Below are 6,108 nucleotides of genomic sequence, written 5' to 3'. Positions count from 1 at the left end.
GGGCCCCGTGTATCACTCCTTAGACTAGATAGAGTCTGAAGTGGAAGGGTGGGGGTGTAGTCAAGTATTTTGTGTAAATATACCTTTTGTAAGGGCGCTAATCCTGAACAGTCGTCTAACCGGGTCTCTCTCTAAACTCTCCGAATGGGTGGTGATAGTAAACCCCGTTCGTTTTGGTAACTTCCTAGTTACATCTTTTGGTGATGCATATGTATATATATGGTCAATATATGGTGCAGTTTTATTCTAAAATTGTCTTGGGTTTTGACGTTAAGGAACACGATCCTTGTTTTTGTTGTTTAGCCTGTGCATCTAGAATGAATCCCGCCTATTTAAGGTTGGGCTGAATCTAGGTGTGGCGGTAATTACTCCGGTGGTTCGGTATAGCCGATTCGGGGTGTTACAAGTATACAATAATTTCATCTTTTAGCATATGTTATCTCATTTAATTATTTACAATTATGTATTTGTTAAAATAGATTTGATTGGCTTTATTGTATCTATGCAATCACCCTGCACTACATTAGTTTCTGGGCGACAAAAAAGATTCATGGAGATTGTTATTCAAGATCATGAGTAAGTAATGTTTAAAAACTATTTTTACATATTACAATTCTATTACTTTTCTATGTTACTATATTTGAAAATAAATATTCTTTATTGAACAACTCTATACAGGGGAAAAACTTTAAGATGTACTTTCTAGGACCAATATGTTGATTTATTGCTCCCACTTGTGAACCACCCAGACCCGGAACCTGTTGTGTTGATAATTCAGATGTGTCGTGCAAAAATGTATAATGGTAAATATCTAATTTCATCATCACATGTAATTCTTTGTAAATTTATTAGATGATTTTTTAATAAAAATATAAAACATCCTATAAAGTTAATCTTTGTTATCTTATTGATTAGGTGAGGTTTCAATCACAAATACATTTGGTGCCACTAAGCTTGTGATGGATAATAATTGTCAGCAAATTGGTGATTTCAAATTATTGTATGTATATTTTGAATTTCAAACATTAAATCGTACTAAATTTGAATATTTAATGTTATTAATAGTTTTTTAAATAATTTGACTAATATTAAATTTTATTATAAGGGGGATGTGAATCCTACACCAAAGGTTTCACTTAGTACAATAGCAAATGAAATCAATAGTGAGACAATCCGGAACATTACTCAGTTGTACAATGCTCCTGAGGTGTGTACATTTAATTTACTACAATTGTCAACACAAATGTAATTTTAAATCATCAATATTCTTTCTCACATTACTATTTGATTTTTTGAAATTGTAAACATATAGGTTGGAAGCTTTTGGTGTTAGCCAAGATTGTGGCTTTTCAAAATATTGGAGATTGGTGTTATTTATCCTGTAATAGGTGTACAAAAAAATTAGAACCGTCATTGAATCGTTTTCATTGCTCGAAATGTAATAAGTATTGGCCAATGGTACCTTTAGATATAAAGTTACCTAGCATTGGTTTGTTGTTCTCCAATTCTAAATCTCTTCAGATAGTTTTAATCTATACATACAAAAAAATGTTTTATTAAAAATAGAATGTGATAATTTCGAATTAATATTTAAATATTTTAAATAAATATTAATCTTCCTAATATAATCTCACTCTTCTATTATATTGTACTAAATAAATATATTATTATACCCTAATTTGTGTTGGGGATTATTATAATTTTTTCTGAACTTAATTGACCCATATTTATAACACTTAATCTTCCTAATATAATCTTACTTCTATTATATTATACTAAACTAGTATTTTACCCGTGCGGTGCACGGAAATTTTTTATTATTATGAACTTAAATAAAAAAATTTAAAACATACAAATATATTAAAATGTACAATATAATAATATAGTTGGATTTTTATATATTTAGTCAAGTATCTATTATCGTAGCATAAAAAATTAAAATTTTGTATGATTAATATAATCTCTATTCATGTAAATATTTATATAAATTTATAGAGAAAAATTTACATAATTAAATTGAATTACTCCTAATCTTATTTCATATATATTATAATTCTAACAATATGAATAATAACTAAGAAAATTATACTTAGAAATTAAAAAATGTAAATATTAAATTCTGTATATGTGATTTTAAACTCTAATCAGACGCACTTTCTTATATGATTGTGTAATATAGTGTATATAAAAATAATATTTATTAATATGTATATATGCAAATTCTATAATATAATTTCTGTAATTATAATTTATATTGATATATTATAATTAAAATAATTAAATTCAGAAATTAAAAAATAGCATTTAAATTTTGTATATTATTAATATAATGCATAAGTATATGTATGTATGCATTTTTAAAAATATGAATATTTATGAATACACATTTTGTTAATTTTATAATTTTATTCTTAATTATATTTTATATTTTATTAATTATAATTAAGAAAATTACATTTACAAATTAAAAGAATTTAATTTTTAAATTTATATGGATTAATGTAGTCCCTAAATATATTACATATTTAGACAAATTTTTAAATATTTTTGAATTTTTAATTAAGAGTATGAGTTTAGACATATTTTAAAATATTTTTTTTTATAAGTAACCATTGTAGTAATTAACGTGTATAATTATGCCAGTAATCACAATTCTATTAAAAATGTGTATATATTTTCATATTGTACAAAATACTATAAATATAATATATGTCTACATAAATGGATAAAAATATAAATTGATAATTTTTTTATTATATAGATATTGATAAATATTATATATATTTTTTCCTTGCATGAAAACACATTCTTATTTTAAAATTTAACATTGATATTTGAGTTTTGTTTCAAAATCTACTTTGGTATTATTTTAAACTTTGAGTAACACTTGTGTAAGACCGTCTCATGGGTCTCAATCCGTAAGACAGGTCAGATCTTTGACATCGTTAATTAAAGATTCAACCCGTCTCACGGATTGATACCATTAGACGGTCAAACACAAGTTTTTGCCTTAAACTATTGTCTGTTATCATAAATAGTAATAGATGCCTGGAAACCACTTAGTTTTGTTTCTAAATATTTTTCAACCCGTAGATGTAGCACAGTCAAAACATCTCTAGATCATCATTTAATTAATAGGTCCACAATATACTTTGTGGTTCAATTCAATATTTGTAGATCTATGATATGTTTTTAACTAATTTATTGAAAGTTTATTTCTTGTAGTTTTATTGTCTCTTATTCTTTTTTCATTTTAAATTGATAGATCTCGATATGATGCAGATTTCAATTAATTTAATAACATTATATTTAAATGTGAGACATTTACTCAATAACATTATATATTTTTCAAACTCTGCAAATGTAAGTTAGTTCATTAGTTCATTTTTATGTTAGTTTTCTTCAGTTAGGTTATTAATGTAAATTAATTTGTTTTGGGCTCATAATAATATTTAAATAATAACTATTATTTTAGATTTGTAAATTTTTATAATTTATGGTATTTTATAAAATTTGTTTACATCATTTGTACTACAAAACATTTAAATTAATACAATAATACTTATATTTGTTATTAGTAGAATGCTAAAATCATAATAATGATATATTTTACATTTCACATTTTTAAACTTTGAAAACCAACATTATTTATGTATGAAGAAATTTATATATAGTAGTAATAATATTGTAGTTATTTTTAAAACTTAGATGAAGTAAACAAATTGACATACAATAATTTTTTTTGGGTGAACTTTTGACATGCAACAATAATATGTATATATGTATTATAGTTATTATTTTCTCTTTTTAACAATACATACATACATACATACATACATACATACATACATACATACATACATACATACATACATACATACATACATACATATATATATATATATATATTACTTTAAATTACAATTTTAGCTTATTAGAATAAATTAAATTTTACATATCTATTTTGATTTAGAATTTTTTTTATTTCAATAGAATATATATTTTTGTTTTTATAAATTCTATTACCATTAAATTACCATATTATTATTTATGACTTTATGAAGGATAGAGATCTATATATATATATATATATATATAGCAATATAATGATGGAAAATAGAATTACAAATAACAATGAGATTTATTTTTATTTTATTTTGCACCAAAGTTTACTTTTATGTGAATGAAACGTTTGAAAAAGAATTATTTCAATTGTCGTACGTAATTAGGCTGATTTAATATAATTGTATGTTAATTTAATACATTAAAATAAAAATATCAATATAGATGTTATTTAAAAAATTTTAATTAGAACTTTTTAATGATATATTTTTTATATAATAATTTTATTTGTATATAAAAAAAAATTGAACTTAAGTTGAAAAAGAATATACTAAGTATTAGTTTAGTGTACCTTAGGTCAATCATCTCAATAACCTCGGGCCACGGCTTTCAAGCCTCCCGTAGGTCAATCATCTCAACAACCTCGGGCCACGCCTTTCAAGCCTCCCGCAGGTCAATCATCTCAACAACCTCGGGCCACGGCTTTCAAGCCTCCCGCAAGTCAATCATCTCAACAACCTCGGGCCACGGCATTCACGTCTCCCGCAGGTCAACCTTGTAAACAACCGCTGGGCTATGGCAATTAAGCCCTCCCGTGGGTTAATCAAGTCCTTCACAACTTATCCAGAAACTAAGGTTTTCAAAACATTCTTTCTTTCCTTGATATTTAATTAGTATTTTCACATAATGTCTCAAAACGATTATTTCTTTCAAACTATATTTCCAAAATATTCATATTTGTCAATGACTTTTCAACACAAATTCTCTCAAGTGACAAGGATTACACTTGTTCCTTAAAACAAGATTTTTCTACCAAATTGATGTACATAATTTCCAGAACAAAGTTTGTCCTTTCAAAACTTGAATTCAGTTGCTCGTAGGCCTTTCAAACATCATATCATTCAAGAGCAAAAATTACGGAAGAAAATTCACTCGAAAACCTATCCGTGCACCGTAGCTGCGCGGATGTCCGCACCGCTGGACGCACGGCGGACGCGCGCGTCCGGCCGTTCGGCCTTGATCCCGCCTACTGGACGCACGACGGATGCGCAGTGGACGCGCGTCCAGGGTCGCGTCCAGGAAATTCTGCCAACTTCGGGCAGCAAAAACCGTGTGGTAACGACTTGATTTTCTAATATTTTCACAAGTATAAGTCTATATGAACATAAACATAACATATACATGCATATATTAGCTATGAACATGTATACAAAAATTACCAAAATTCAACAAGTAGTCACTTGAGCCAACTAAGAGATCTTCAAGTTTAATACATAATTTCCACATAAAACTCCTAGTCTCATAGTTCACTAGCAATTATTCATTTTCAAGTGACTAAACCGATTTAAGGGATTCCTTACCTCTCAAGTAATTTTTAATACCGTAGGCAAAGTTGTGGTCTTCTCCTCCAAACTTTCACCGAAGATCCTAAATAATGATCACCATAATAACAACATTTTCAATCATTCTTAGCTTAAAATTACGTTCTAGGAAAGGATTCTAGCCATTTTAACCGATCATAATCAAAGTCTTACCTAGTATGGGAGCACTTGTGAAGGAAAATGGCTATGGAGTTCTTGAATCTCAAGGAGAAAGATGAAAATTTCCTTGTCTTTTTCCTTCTAAAATTTTCGGCCAAGGGTAGGGAAAGGGTAGCTTGGATCATAAGTTAGCTAGCATGGCTTATCCCATACTCATCCTACTTAATTAATTAAAAATTACCATATGGTAAATAAGTGTGACACTTGTCACAACCCCATGGTAAGTATGGTGAGTCTTATAGAATAAGACTTGTCTTGGACAGTTAGGGGTTAAATCAGATAAAAGTTCGGAGGAATATAACTTAATTCGGGAAAATTTCAATACCAAAATTATCCTAAAAATAATCCCGTCATTAACCACTAAAATCGGACAATTGTCCAGTATCTCGCGAAATACAGTGGTACGAAGGTTCGTAATAAATTTCACTCTTACAGTCCGTCTAATTTCCACTGAACTGAGTAGGAAGTTCACGCTTAATCGAATCATGAATAATAATCCATTTCC

The sequence above is a fragment of the Ipomoea triloba genome, chromosome 6 (genome assembly GCF_003576645.1).
Source record: "Ipomoea triloba cultivar NCNSP0323 chromosome 6, ASM357664v1".
NCBI classification, from domain to species: domain Eukaryota; kingdom Viridiplantae; phylum Streptophyta; class Magnoliopsida; order Solanales; family Convolvulaceae; genus Ipomoea; species Ipomoea triloba.
This window is presented reverse-complemented; position numbering follows the sequence as displayed.